Genomic DNA, 16329 nt, shown 5'->3' with positions numbered 1-16329 from the left:
CCTAATTATCAAAAAAAAAAAATTAAGGCACCATAGAAGTATATGAAGAATGGATTTTTAAATATAATTCATGAGTAATATGACTACATATACTATAGACTACTAGTTTAAATTCAGTATTTTCTAAAATATTTGCTATTAAAAGATAAAAATTAATGCAGGAAATTATTACAACACCAGGTAATTTTCAACCACGTCAAGGATTCAAGACAATGTTCCTGAGAACTGTAAGATACACTCTGCTACTTCTAAATTCAATAGGAAGAACTGGGGGTTTTATTTTACGATTCAAAGGCAGGACCACACACTCAAAGGGAAACATGTGCATGGCAGAGGGCAACTCTCTGGAGCTGGGTTCTGTCCTGGTATTTTATGGGATTCAGGAGTGGCCAAGAACCCATCAGCCTAAGCCCAGGCTTACCCACCATAACCTTACTGTGAGTGTCCATGGCACCGTCTGGACTTGTGCTCTGTGTTCCAGGGCTCTCTCTACCCTACTGCATACCGCTGCCTAAGGATTCTATCCGTATTCTTTCATGAACCAGCAACAGTCAAATCATCCAACCGATGCAGCCATATCAATCTCTAACTGTTAGCTATTGTGAATAAATCTGCTATATATATTTTTAGAAAACCTTTATGGTTTATCACTTCTACTGGAAAAGTATCTTCTCCATTCACAAGGAAGGAAGCTTGTGATTCTTAACACATGCTACAATGTGGGTAACTTGAAAACATTACGGCAAATGACAATAAACCAGTTATAAAGCGATAACCACTGTATGACTGCATCACTGTAGGATTTACATATTCTACCCAGAATCATCAAGTTCAGAGAGACAGCATAACAGAAGTTACCAGGGGCTGTGGGGACAGGGATGGAGAGTTACTGCTTACAGTAAAGAAAGATTACAGAGATGATGAACAGCAACTGTTGTAAAATATCGCTTAACTATACATATTTAAACTGCTTAAAACCCTAGTCCTTGTCTGCCAGCTCCTTCAGCCACCCCTTTTAACCCATCTTCCATTCCTTTCTGACGCCCAGCTGACCTGCAAAACAGCTCTCGACCAGGGCCTCACAGTCAACACATTTGGCTTGGGACTCAGGCTCAGGCATCTATGTGTAAGAAAAGGGAGAAAGACGGTAAGAGCCAAAGGCGGTGGAGGACTCCAAGGAGACAGCATCTTTCTGAAACAGAGGGGCTGATACACAGATGAACTCAGAGACGGAACAGCATCTTTCTGAAACAGAGGGGCTGATACACAGATGAACTCAGAGACGGAACAGCATCTTTCTGAAACAGAGGGGCTGATACACAGATGAACTCAGAGACGGAACAGCATCTTTCTGAAACAGAGGGGCTGATACACAGATGAACTCAGAGACGGAACAGCATCTTTCTGAAACAGAGGGGCTGATACACAGATGAACTCAGAGACGGAACAGCATCTTTCTGAAACAGAGGGGCTGATACACAGATGAACTCAGAGACGGAACAGCATCTTTCTGAAACAGAGGGGCTGATACAGAGATGAACTCAGAGACGGAACAGCAGGCATGAGACCCAGAGGTTCAAACCAGATATTTACAACTGATACCTGACGAGAGAGGGGGAAATCCCAAGTCCAGGAAGAGTTGACCGACACAAGGCATCATGGTTTGGCATGAGATTTTGTTTCTGTGGATGTTGTGAGCTTTTATTTTGTCATTTTAACTTATTGGGTTTTGTTTGTTTTGAGCTTTTTGTTATTGTTGTTGTTTTGTTTTAGGAGACAGAGTTTCTCTGTGAAACAGTCCTGGCTATACTGGAAATTGTTCAGTAGACAAGGTTGGCCTTGAACTCACACCTGCCTCTCCCTCACAAGTGCTGGGATAAAAGGAGTGGACCACTACTACCTACCTAGCCATTGTAGTGATACTTCATTTGTATTCTAAAAGTTTGCCTGAAGACCAGACCGCAAAACAGCCACACTAGTCAGCCATACAGGTCAGTCAGTGGTGGCACACACCCTTAGTCGCACTTTAAATACACACGCGCGCGCACACACACACACACACACACACACACACACACCTCTGCCTCTCAGTGAGGAGTGTTATCACTGAGCTCCTCAGAACCCAGAGAGCTGGCTCTGCACTCACTAAGCGTAGGCGGGTAGGCTCCCTTCATCGCACTGACTAAGTGGGACTGCGGAAGGTGACATTCTTGACCGCTACAACTTGCTTTCTCTTAAACAGGAGCAGGAGTAAAAAGATACACACTGTTCAAATTGTCAGGTACTCTGTGGGTGTTGGGACAGCAAACTCAAGATGCTGCCCGAGTACTTTTTAGCATGTAGAGGTAGCATGTCCAATAGCAGGACCCTCAGCAAAGCACTTGGCAGTGGAACACCCAAAGTTTTAAAATGCAATGACTGCTGAAAACAGGCAATGGATACAATGGATACTTTTATTCTATCCATACAAATTTTTATTTTCTTATCTATCAGTAAAAAATAAATAAAACAAGCCCTTAAAGATTGACACCCCCCCCCCATAAGCTAGCAGGCAAAGGAAGGAACACAAGACAGAAAGGGGTGGGTGGTAATATTCAGAACAATCTGTGAAAATAGGAAAGGGCCCTTAATCATAGATTCCAAACGCAAAAAAGAGAGATACACAATGACACTCAAGAGCTCTTTGGAAGAAACTGAAGAGCCTTTCCTACTTAGTTCTAAATCTAATGAGTATCATTAATGCTCCTTAAAAAAAAAAATCCAATGCCAATAAGGTCACAAGAAAAGTATCTCTCATAACTATTTTTGTTCTTCACATTTTAAAATACAAACAGAACAATAAAAGTCAGCAATAACAGAACAGCTCTTAAACTTTGCTGTTTAATTTTTAAAGCTACATAATCATTTACTAACCATGTGAAAACATACTGTAGTTTATGTAATGCCATCCCTCCAACCCTACCCTGGCCTAATGTACTAGGGGCCTGGCTTCCTGCTGATGGATTTCTCAGAAGCTACCAGACTCTGAGGGCTCTGTCCTAAGCAGTGGATTCCTAGGGTGACTGTATTAGGAGGTAATGATGAGTAGGAGGCGGGTCTATCTGAGTAAGTCACAGCAGTGTGGACCTAGGGCTTGCCCTTGCCCCTCTCGCATCTCTTCCCTCTACTCTAGGCTGTCTTGACGTGACATGCTGGGCTGTGCCATGCCCTCCTTACCATGATGAACTAAAATCTCTAAAATCATGAGCCAAAATACAGCTTCCCAAGACTTAAGAGATATGTCTCTCTAGTAAGCACAAGGACCTGGATTCAACCCCCAAAGGCTACACACAAAGCTGAGCATGCTTGCTTGTCCCAGAGACAAGAGGATCTTCATGAAGCCGGGCAGTCAAATTAACAAGCCCTAGGTCCCAGTGAGAGACTTGTACTCAAAAACCAGGCTAAATGGCTGTCCTGAGGAAACATGCCAAAGGTCATACTCTGGCCTCCACACACATATGCACACATGAGAGTGTGTCCACGGACAGGAACACACACACCTTTTCCTTAGCTCCTTTTCTCAAGCATTGGTCATAATGATGTAAAAAGCCAGAGTAATAACAATACTAGAATGCCACGAATAGCTACACTCCGTCCTCTGCAAACTCGCACATCTTCTGAGGAGAGTAAATCATGGTATTCCTCGTCTCGTCACTACAACAAACACCCAACAGAAACAACCCAAGGAGGGGCTGACTGAAGCACAACTGAAGTGGTTTGCACGCACTGCTGCAGGAAGGGCGGAGGTTGGTGCCGCTGCAGGAAGGGTGGAGAGGAGTTCCTGGAGGCAGAAGCCTGCCTGTGCCAGAGGTCCCTCGCACCACAACAGACCAGGAAGTAGAGAGTACCAGAACTACAGTACAAGCTATAACCTCAAGACCACACCTAGTGACCCACCTCCCGTACAGCACCAGCTTGTGAACAAGAACTCAAAAACATAAATCTGCAAGGGTCATTTTAGACCCACACTATGACTGTGATTAAATATACATATACTATCTATAATATCACACACACACACACACACACACACACACGCACCCTAATGAGTACTCTACATTAAGAACAGCTTTTCCCCCATGGAAGTGACCTTTCAAAACATACAGTAGATGCTTACAGCAAAGAAAACCTGGACAGGCGGCACACGCCTGTGTCCCAGCACTTGGACGCTGAAGAAGAAGGACCTCAACTTCAAGGCCAGCCTGGGCTACACAGTGAAAACAACAAGGGACTCAGAGAGAACGGAAGCAGAGTAGAGACTGCAACTTCAAGGCCAGCCTGGGCTCCACAGTGAAAACAACAAGGGATTCGAGAGACAACGGAAGCAGAGCAGAATCATGAGAATTAATTGTATTAGTAAGGTTATTTTTATTGACCTAATAGAGCATGTACAGGTACTTGTGTCTTTGTAACATTTGACCTTAAAATGTTTATGTGAACATTTCAAGCATACGTAGATTGTATAGAATAAATGGCCAGGTTTACCAATCGATTCTTGTTTCATCTTGAACTCCCATTCCCAGTCACTCACTGTCTGTATAACTACTAGATAAATCTTACATTCCTGGAAACACAAGTCTTAAAGCTGCTAACAAACAGATAAACCCTCTTTCACACACCGGTCAGACCCTGAACACGTCTATCACTTCAGGAAACGCGTCTGGTCGACTGTCCGCCATCAGAGGCAGTCAGTGCTCCCCGTGCTTGCAGCTGTCATCACAGCCTGGCTCTGTCTCGTCTAGAACTTGCTGTAAATGAAATGAAGAATTCTGCATCCAGCTTCTGCTGCGTGGGTCTGTGCAATTCATCTATGTCTCTTTCTACATTGGGGTTCCTTTTTATGAATGAGCAGCACTCGTCTGCAGGAAACTTTAGCCATTAGCTACTGAAGGATGTCTGGGCTGCTTCCAGTTGTCAGCCATTCTGAATAAACCCAGTGCTCCTTTTCAAAGAGCTCCTGATGAATGAGTGTTTACATTGCTCTTTGGAATACACAGGAGGACAATGCTAGATCCAGACATAATACATGTTTCAACTTGCAAGAGGCTGCTAAAGGTATCATCTTGGAGGGTTCTGGATATCTTCCTAGAAAATATGTGTTACCAGTCTTGGAATTTTAGCCCTTCTGGGTATTTTTTAAAGGTTATCTCGTAGGTTTAACTTATCTCCCAAATGAGTGCCAATAGTAACTTTTGCCTATGTTAAAAATATTTACATTTAAGGCATAAGACCAGAATAAATTATGAGCAAAAAGATAGCAAGTGAAGGCCCATGCAAAAAGTCTGAGAAGATAGGCCAAAGGTCAAATCTGTGCGTGGAGATTGGTAATTCAGACTTAGACTTGTTTTGTTTGAATGACTTATAAGAGAGCTACATGGAGTCGTAAAATAGGTTTGGATTCCGGACACGTTAGTATGGATTAGAAACACGGTGTTGAGAACGCCTGGAGAGAGAAAAATCAGGACAGAGTAGTCTAGGGCCAAGAATCAGGAAATTTTCATTTTTATTTAATAATTAAATCAACGGGGAAAAGCAGGTTAAAATAAATTCAAATTTTTGCTTACAGGTAAAGAATAATGCAGAGCAGCAGAAAACGTAGAGTGGTCAGGGAAGGAAAACGACTCCCAGGATTCCTGTAGCACAGACACCTGAAGTGGAGCCAGGGGGATGAGCACAGCAATGGACAAAAACACTGCAACAGCAGCCAGGCTATGAGAATGGCCGTTTATAATCATTTTATAACCTCATCCTTACAAATGTATGACTATGCACTTATAATGTAAAGTCTCTAAACATATGTGTGTGTGTGTGTATGCACACGTGTATGTGTGTACCCTTCGGGGTGGCTCTCAACTCCAGTATTTAAGTGGCAAAGGAATGAAGAAAACAGGTAGCTGATTTAATTCAAATGCAAGTAAGGAGGAGTTAAAGCCTGGCCAAGACGTACACAAGACTCAATTAACAACAAAGCAAACGAGAGCAAGTTAATGCACAGAAGAGGCGAATCACTGAAGCACAAGTAGCTGCAGTAGCAACAGCTAACCCAGCTTCCTAGCTAAGTGTAACAGTCATTACTATAATTCCCCTGCCGTAGCTGAAGTAAAACCAAGAACACTGGCTAGTGATGCATGCAGATACTAACCCAAGAAGAATTACCACAGGGCCTGACATACACAATTACACCAGGTCTTCCCAGGATCTCTAACATTCTGCAGAAAGGTTGCAGCTGATCCCAGTGATAAAGACACTTCTGGACGCTTGCTGGGCATTGTCTGATTCTAGTAGTGATTTACACAACAAGATATGATGATACTTCTACTGATGAAGGAATCCAACTTATTCTCTTATGCCATGATATAAGAAAGTGTGGGATACCTCGAATGCTAGGAAGGACTCAGGTTACAGTAGCTGTCCAGAGTGTCGTTTCAATTACAGAAATGTATTAAATATCTACTGTAATTCAGTTCTGTAAAGCCTCCTACAGAAGCTTTATTAAGAAAGGACACACCAAAGCCATTCTTTCAAATGAATCTTTTAGCCAGTATGAAAGAGAAATCTTCACATCAGTACCAGACTGCAAAGGGACAACGTTTCTGCCCTATAAACGGTTGGTAGCTGGAACTACATAATTAACCTTTATAAGGACTGCAGTTAAAATTCAAATCTCCCTCCCTTCTCCACACACTAGCAGAAAATAACCAACAAGGAAGGCTCGCAGCATTAGTTAGGATGCACAATGTTGGTACAAGGAAAGTTAAGAAGAACAGGCTTGTGCAGCATTAATGATCACGATACAAATGATAGGCTTGTCAACAAGGACACCCCCAAAGAATCTATTACTTGAACTAAGAGTTTGGGGCAGGAGACAAAAAGTGGAGGGTGGGACTAAGGATAGTGGGCACATGGGGTATGGTGGTAATGTCTTTAATCCCAGCACTTGCAGGCAGAAACAAGTAGATGTCTGAGTTTGAGGGCCAGCCTGCTCTACATAGTAAATTTCAGCCCAGCCAGGGCTACAGCAACAATAAATCTAAAGATGGCACCTATGAAAGCAATCAACTATACTAGGAGACATTACCCAGTGCACAGGGAGACAGATGATCATTACCCATGCTGAAAGCAGTAAATTCAGTGAGTTCCAATCACCACTCCAACAGCTGTTGGTATTTGCTTTTCATTAGATTATTTGGAAGGAGGTTTGAAAGCAATAAGATGACCTAAAAGTTTCAGAGAAGATTCACTTTCTTAAATATCAAAGACAAATTAAAACTGCTCTAATTTTAACAGCATGACAATAGCATGAGAGCAGACAAATCAAGTCAGTCCAGAGAACAGAAACGATGCAAATTCAACTCCGCACAGTGAAAAGCACATGGCAGAAATCATTTTAAAACTAGAAGGGATTTCTTTGGCTTGGTGCTGCAGTCCACCGAGGCAGGAGGGATGACACAGCGACACAGCGGAGCAGCTCTTACGATGCTGTCCTATCAGAGCGGCAGAAAGAGAAGGCAGCACGCCTGTTCACGCCAGCAGCCTCCTCCTCCTTCCCCAGCACGGCCACCCTCAGGTTTCCGCCCCCTTCTTGCTGGAGTGGGACAAGGGACAATTCTGGGGATCTAACCCAGTGCCTTGCATTTACTATCACTAGAGTACATTCTCAGCCCTGCTAAGCAGGCCAAAGGAGCCAAAACTCTGACCCCTGGAGTACTGGAACGATAGCTGTGACATCTGGTTCTCCTTCCCACCTTCGCCACCTGTCCCTCAGTCTACTGACCGGTGCAGGCTGCAGTCAGAGCAGCTCTTCCTCAGTCCTCTCTGGAAACACCCAAAGTGGACTTACTCAGCTCCTAGGCATGGCTCAATCTATCAGGCTGACAGTCAACATTAACTACACAAGCAGCAAGCTAAAACACTAACAGAATTGCGTCTAAGAGAGACTAGAAAAAGTACTTGCAATGCATACTTCCCAAAACGCTAATGTACAAACTAAAAAAAATAAGCGCCAGAAATCAATATAAAGTCAAAATACAATAAATAAGATGCAAAGTCTACGAAGAAAAGATTCAAAGAACAGGAAACCAAAATGACTAAAGATGTTCAACTTCACTAGAAATTAAAGTAATAAAATTAAATAAAGTTTATATCAAATTAAAGTTTAAAAAAAAACATGAAAACTCAACTTTCATCTTCCAGACAGGCCAATTAGAAACAAGATAAAATTAAATGTAGAAAAGGGAAACATGTGGCAGGTATCAAGTTCTAACTCCCTTTTAGGTCCAAAAGCAACACCTGGCCTTAGACCCTCTGATTCCCCTGTTCTCTGGTGTCGTCTATCCTGGATCATTTCACACTCTTAGTATAAACACTGTGTGCACACATTACAGTATAACCTGCCAAAAGGCAAAACCAAACCTTACTCAGCATGGAAAAGTTAACAGCAGCTCTAAGAAATAAACTAGCTTATATGTGTCACTTAAATGCACCTAGAAAGTAAAGTGGCAGAAAACTGTTAAGGTCATTCTATATAAACGTCTTAGACCAGTGGTCCTCAATCTGTGGGCTGGAACCCCTTCGGGGTTACATATCAGATATTTATATTACAATTCATTACAGTAGCTAAATTACAGTTATGAAGTAGCAACAAAATAATGTTATGGCTGGGGGTCACCACAACATGAGGAACTGTATTAAAGGTCGCAGCATTGGGAAGGTTGAGGACCACTGCCTTAGACATACAAAAGCAACAGTGGAATGACCACAGGGCCTTAGGACACTGGGTACCTAGCAGAGGGCGAGACAGTTGGGAAGGAAAGAACTTCAAAGGAAGGAAAGGTCCTGGGAGTCAGGGAGCAAAGGCAAAAGGATCATCAGCCAAAGCCGGCCAGTGCCACAAAAACAGGCTGAGAGAGTCTCCTGGACCTTGAATCTCCTCGACCTAGCACAAAGGGTACGTCATAATATCTTCTGAACTTCTATGGTATGTGTGAGTCACTGCATTATTTATGTAAAATTCTAAAGGCATTTTAAAAAGTACACTTGCTGACAACGACTACCAATTCCAACAGGTACAATGACAACAGCTCGGCAGGAAGCAGGAGATAAACAGAGGCTCTGTCAAGGCACAGATCTGAACCAATACAAAGACATAATTCAGGCGTGCAGCTGTGACCTATGCAGGAGAGCAGGCTGAGCCTCAGTGAGGAAGCAGGAAATTGGGCCTCCAGGCCAGACTGCGAAGGTAAATCAAGTATAACTAGTTTGTTATCTCAGTCTGGCCTCACCGCGGTTTTTCAGGTGACCTTGAATCTAAGAGGTGCATTCTCTGGGTACTGCAAGAGACAGAAAGGCCTGTTACCAGCTCACAGGGAGTGTATCCCTAAGTGCGGCACTAAGATGCACACAGAAAACAACTGCAGCTGGCATTCAGAAGAAAAGAAGGCAGCTGGCAGCTGGGGTCGTTCACAAAAGTCTCCTAACTACAGTGGAACTAAAGCTACCTACCAGGTGGAGGACAAAAACACCAAAACAATTTGAACCAGCAGCAGAGATGTAAGCCTCTGGGGAAGAAAGACTGGAGGAAAGCGCTGAACAATTTGTAGGTATTAGAAAGATCAAGTACTCTCGCCATAAAAGAAAAATCTACAAAACCAGGAATCTGAGTTGCACAAAAAGAAGTTGTGAAAACATATTAAGTGAGTCAAAGGATTCTCCTCAGAGAGCTAAAGCAGCAACGCGCCCATGACAGCACGCCAGGACCACAACAGGTCAGTCAGGACCAGGCTCAGAGCTCCCTCCTCCACTCGGCCTCCTCAAATCCACACCCCATACCCAGAGGGAGTAGCCTTTCCAAGCAAGAGCTGTGACCTCTCATTTCTCTCTTGAATTTGTATCTTATGGGTGCATATGACCCACAAGGCCTAGAACACATACATGCCTGTATCCTATTATAAGAGGTCCTGGGAAACTGAATTCTACAGATTATAGTCTAGCATGCAAATGACCCAGGCAGGCCCTCTGAAATAAACAATCAAAAATATGATCAACATGCACAATAATTATTAACAATAAACTCCAAACATGATTCTCAAGATGACAGTTTCTAAGGCTTATATAAAATGAATCCTGTTCCTCAGAAGAAAGTGAAGACCACAGTCCCATCAGCTGCTAGACCAGCTCCAATACCAGTGAGTCTAAGTGACAGCCATTTCCTGTGTTTTTCTATAAACAACAGCTACGTTGCACAGGGGAGCAGGAACGAAATGAAGGAAAATGCGTTAACACGTAAGCATATAAAAAGGAATCTCGCCAAGCCTCTGTGCTGCTTAGACGAGGAGGAGGCACTTGTCTCACATGCACAAGGCCTGAGTCCAATCCCAGGCACCTGCAGGGTAGGGCTGAGGCAGAATTTAACAGTTCTAATGGGTCGCCCATTTGAGACCTAGGAATTCTACCATTTTGTAGCCACAGCAAAGGAGCTTCAATGCCAGCGTACTTCTGACCATCATGTCTGTCATCCCTCCTTATGGGGATGACGCCTATCTTTCTTACGGATCGGCAGGCATCAAAACGGGAAAGACAGTTTCAATGCAAGTTATTCTACCGCCACAGCAGCAATCACGGTTTTAATAAATACTGCCCTCAAAGCTTTCTCTTCACCTTGGTAAATGCACTATATTCAGTATCTTTAGTAGAGAATTCTGGAGAGAAAATCAGAACGACGGCTGAATGGCCACATTGATAACTGGACCCCATCAACCCTGTTTGAACTCCTTCTCTTCCTCCACATGTATCATGATTTTCAGGTAGTGTAAGGCGATTCCAAGAGCAGAGTAAACAATCAGAGCCGTCTGAGCTAAAATACTGAGTCCAGAATCTTTATAAGTACACTGCATTAACTCATTCAGCAAAACTGCAAAAGCATGTTGTCTATGTGTCTCTGTCCCTCCTCACCCATTCTTAGAAATAATTTCACACATAAGTACAAAGTTTTTGCTATCTTAACAAGTTCTAAGAAGTACACACTACACAATCGTTTTCTTTCCAGTCTGACTAGACTAGGGTGTAGTATGATATAATGTCGGCTCCAGTTATAGGTCTGGACATGTAAGGACTGTGGGAAAGATTGGTCACTCTCATAAGCAAGGTTGTCCTAGGTCTTCAATAAAGTAGGCAAGGCTGGGTGTGAGAAGATGAGGCAGGAGGTTCACCGGGAGTTTAAAGTTTGTCTTTAAGAGAAGCACGCATGCACCCAAGAGAATGGGCAAGGATAACTTCTGTCACCAATTAACACTCATAGACAACTGTGTGGCAACTATTCCCTATACAGAGCGAACAAGGTGGCTCAGCAGGTCAAGGTACTTGCTGACAAGCCTGATCACCTGAATTTGATACCCAGGAAAAGGAAAGAACCAACTCTTGCAAGGCATTCTCTGCACTCTAATTACATGTTCACAAAATTAAAATATAATAAAATTAAACAGTAACAATAATTTCTTCTATTAAAAGAATGTATTCGGGTGCATGTGTAGCACCGTGGTAGAAGACCCAGCTAGCACACACAAGGCCCTAGATTCCATCCCGAGCATTGTCCAAAAAAAGACTGCATTAAAAACATGATTGACAATAAATACAATATATCCAACTTTAGAACATACATTTTCTTAAAATCACATTACACAATATTTTTCTAGTAGGTTGTTTTGTTACTATGTACTTGGTGTTTTAAATGCTGCTTAGTACACTCTAAAGTATTATGATTCTCAAATTGAAGAGCCAGCCAATTCATACCTCTAGAGGGCAGCATTTATCACAGGACAGACAAGTTTGGAAGAAAGAATTCCATTGTCCAACACACTTAAGAAACACAGAAGGAACAAGCAAGCTTGAGTAAGCTTTGTCAGGTCTCAGAACCCTCAGCACACTAACGTGCACAGGGAGACTTCAGGCTCTAATGAACAGTATATGATCTTCATGCAGTTTAATCTCAGGACTCGCTTCAGGACCAGTGATCTTAAAATTACTGTCAGAAAACACACTACAGAAACAAACTACTGGAGCCAGGCGGTGGTGGTGCACGCCTTTAATCCCAGCACTGGGGAGGGCAGAGGCCGGCGGATCTCTGTGGGTTCAAGGCCAGCCTGGTCTATAAGAGCTAGTTCCAGGACAAGAACCAAAAGCTTCGAAGGAAACCCTGTCTCGAAAATCAAAAAAAAAACTACTGAACAGATTCTCTCAAAAGAAAAGCTAGCAGGTTTCAAGAGCCTCTTCTTTTCTCATGGGCGTACTCCTCTGACTTTAAAGCAAATCCCTAGGCAGCGCCATGTATGTGCAGAAAAGCACGCATGTGCAGACCACAAGGATGACCGGGATAAGCACCGGCAGGCATCAGACCAGGTCATCAGACATGAGGAACCCACTGCCAGGCTTGGTCAAAGGAAAGCAGCAGAGCAAGGAGAGGACGAACGGCTGAGGCTGTGACCACCTGAGATGCTCCCCCTCTAGCTTTAAAAGCACATCACAGAAGGAGCAAGCTTAAAAACAACCAAACTCGAACTAGTGGACATGGAGATCTATTAACAATCTTCCCATAACACAGGTCGACTAGAACTTTATGTGTAACCTAAACAAGTTTCTGAACTTGAGACCTCCACAAGCACACAGACAATAGTGTTTACTTGTGAAGGAGCTGGTGAAGGAGCTCTGCTCCTGGTTTGGTTTGATTACTGTCTTTTAAAGCATGTGCACAAGTGTGTGTGCATGAGTGATTTTCACCATGAGCAATGTTTGAATTTTCTTTTAATCCTTCATGGCAATGAGGCATGCTACAAAAAAAATTATAGTACTCAGCAGCTCTTTCCAAGGCTCTTGATTAAAAAGTCCCCCTGGTACTTATTACTCCTATGACATAAGCCTTTTCAAAATTATACACAAAAATAATACTGGTCTTGTCAGTGACTATTAACTGTTTCAGCTGGAGTAAATTTTTTCAATTTTCAATATAAAGTATAATGTATTTACTAAAAGATTTTAACAAATAATACAGAATGTGAGGATGCCTACATAAATAAATCACAAGTGGTAACTAAATTCAAATGCCTTTTAATTTTTATTTGAATCATTTTACTATCTTCTGCATTCAATTTAACCATTTATATTCTTAAATGAATGGATGAAAAAGGAAGTGGTACAGTGGAGACGTAGATGTGGTACGAATGGTATTGGTAGAACACCTGCTCGGGCTGATCCCCAGCACGGTTAAACCAGGTACCATGGAGCAAGCCTACGACCTCTGTTCCAGTGGGGGCAAAAAGGCCCAAGGTCAAGGTCACTCTCAGCTACTAAACAACAGCCACCTATGGCATGAAATACCTCTGTGACAACACCAAAAACCAATAAATCCAAGCCTGAAAAGTTACTTTCAGTTTTAAATGAGTGAAATCACTAGGGAGCCTGCCAATCAGACAATTCTAAAGAGTTTCCAAGTAAAAAGAAATACTGTCACGGTGCAGAGCCTGCCGTGGTAGCACACAGCTGTGATCCCAGCACGCAACAGGCTCAAGTAGGACTGTGAGCTGGATGCCAACCCGAGCTGATCAGCAAAACCAAGTAATGATTATTAACAATGACATAGACCTTACTAATATCTCACATATCCCAAAAATATGAGATGGATACTAAAAATATCAAACCAACTGCCCCAGCTATGCGAGGAATATACAAGCAGAAACCAATGTCTCGCTGATTGTTCCCCCGTGACACACACTGGGAATGCTGTGCTCAGTCTTCTGAGGCAACTAGGAAAGCTCATGGGTCCGGTAAGTCCAGGCCAATCCTAGCCAGTCTGTGGGAAAGAAGGTAATACAGAGTCATTTAAAGATCTGTGCTTTTTGCTCACTGGTTGGGCTGTGTAAGAATTCCACAAAAACTAACTCCCCAGTTAACACTAATGAAAAATGTAACGTTGTCCGATATTCAACAAGGAAGAAAGCAGTGTTTGTTTTCTCACTGAAGATGGACACGATGAACTGAAAAATCCAGAAATGAGAGTTTAACATGACCTGGCTATCTCAGACATCAAGGTTGAAGTTTCCCTAACACAATCAATAATCAAGATTCCATCCTTTTTTCTAACAAATTCACACACAAATGTTTAATTAGAATCGTTAAACAAATCAGTCGCAAAAATGACAAGATACAGTTGAAGAGCACTTGACTAACACTGAAAGGGAAGAGTTGGTGGCACCTGCCCCCAATTTGCATAATCTGAAGCAGACACCAGGAGCAACAGCTTCTCCAACTTCTGTATTCATCAAGATCACCTGGGGAGCAAGCAAAGGAACCGCTCTCTGGCTGGGGTCTGTCTGTCTGCACCCACTCTGAACTGAGGCTGATGCTGCCAGAGCAGTGGGCACACTCAGAACCACAGGAAACCAGAGTTTAGAGACGAAGCTGGGATGAATGGATGGGAATAGGCCAGGAGTCCTGACGCCCTGTCCAGGGCAGAGCACACCCTGGGAGCAGCAGCTTAGGAAACGCGCCCCATGGCGTCCCTCTCCTCTCCACCTGTCCAGACACTGCACAGGTCAAGCTGCAGCTCACCACAGATAGGAAATCAACTGAGAACAAACACTTGCTTTAAACACCAAAGCAGCAGGGGAATGAAATCTCCTACAGGCGCTGTGAAGCCTGATCTAAAGTGTCCTGTAGACCTGGGGACACGGCTCAGGAAAGGAGCACAGGAGGCAAAGGAGACTCCCAGTGACTTCCTCCGGCCTTCACATGCCCATGCGCAGGCGTGCACACTTACATACACATGCGCAAGCATCACACACATAGAGCACACACCACACCAAACCACACAGAGACTCTAGAAGAGTTAAACATGACACCTAAGACATGGAAGTGAACGAGGAGAACCTAGAAACAGTCTAGACTTCCCTTGAGGAAAAACTGAAACTATTACAATATAATAAATAAATGAATGACCTAACCATTTCTATACCATATTATATCAGAAAGAAACTTTTAAAAGAGCTTCTTAAATTTTTGTTACCAAATACTTAACAAAACCAAAGAAAGATATAATTCCCACAGAATAGCATGTAAAGCAATGTTCACATGCAGAAAACTCCTCCATGATTAAATGTACTGGGGAGCAAAGCCCCTCACAAATACAACATTGCCTACAAACTAGAGTCTGTACAGACGGGCCACATGTCCAAGTCAACCAAAGTCACTCTGCACAAACATTCTTAAAATACATTAACAGGGAGGAAAATGGAAGGATTTCATCCTACAGTAAAATACAGCAAGCTTCCTTGCTGAGACAGTCAACTTCGGGCCTAGGGCAGAAGAAAGAACGTGATGCCCTTGGGACAGTTTGTACTGCTGCTGTATCTGTATCTGCCCTCAACAGGCTCCTGAATCCCAGATCTAGGATGGCCGAAGCACCAGTATGTCCCTCAGAAGAGACAGCGGTTCCCTACAGGAGAGAGGCTGGAGACAGAAAACAACACTGGGCAACACTAAAGCATGGTGAGAATACAGTAATTAACTCAACTGCAAAGTGCTTTCCCCATAGGACACTTAATCACAAGGTTTACATGCAATTAGTATGCAGGCCTAGTATCAGCCTCACCAGACAAACAGTGCTGACAGCTCCAGGAGATGGGCACACCAATCCTCTGTGCCATCCGGTAAGACGCACGATACCGGTAATCTCCGCAGTAATCTCACCCAAGGACAATTGTCAATCACTGAAACATATCATACCCTGCAAACAAAAACTGGAGGTAGTCAATAAGATTACTGACCAGTAAAAGTCTAATAATAATAAAAGGCAAGGATTTTGGAATTGTTTCAGGCTGAAGAAAGTTAAGGACACATGGGAGATGTGGATTGGATGAAACGTCTACCATAGTCTCAGGCATTAGCGCACTGGATCCCCAAGTTTGCGGCATTGTGTGGGTAGGTAAGGGGTGGAATCTGAAAATAGAAAACTCACATGTACCCGGTCCATTCTACCTTGCACTTGTAGGTCATGATGGAAGCTCTCAGCTTCCAGCTCCAGCAGCCATGCCTACCAACTGCCATGCTGGTTCCCACCATGACAGTGGTAGAATCCTTACGCCTCTGGAACTGTAAACCCAAATAGAATCTTTCTTCTCCCAGCTGCCTTGGTCACGGTGTTTTATCACACAATAGAAGTAGCTAATAGAGCAGCAAGTCAATATGACTCACTAACGATTGTTAGATCTGGGCCCAAAGAAAACACAGCAGAAAGCTATGGGA

The 16329-nt window shown here is 43.2% G+C and overlaps 1 protein-coding gene across 4 annotated transcripts in view; it reads right to left on the bottom strand.

The window, feature by feature from the left end:
* The window catches only part of Fbxw7 (F-box and WD repeat domain containing 7), a 149624-nt gene that overhangs the window by 113980 nt on the left and 19315 nt on the right, over positions 1-16329 (bottom strand). For 2 of the 4 annotated variants that reach the window (XM_075950913.1, XM_075950914.1), the window contains one exon: positions 1054-1120. The exons of the other annotated variants lie outside the window; for them this stretch is intronic. The gene's annotated coding sequence lies outside the window, so the exon portion shown is untranslated. The remainder of the gene's footprint in view (positions 1-1053; positions 1121-16329) is intronic. 4 annotated transcript variants of the gene reach the window in all.

Source organism: Microtus pennsylvanicus, chromosome 16 (assembly GCF_037038515.1).
Source record: "Microtus pennsylvanicus isolate mMicPen1 chromosome 16, mMicPen1.hap1, whole genome shotgun sequence".
NCBI lineage: Eukaryota > Metazoa > Chordata > Mammalia > Rodentia > Cricetidae > Microtus > Microtus pennsylvanicus.
The sequence above is the reverse complement of the archived record's forward strand: the minus strand, read 5'-3'. Positions and strand labels throughout refer to the sequence as shown.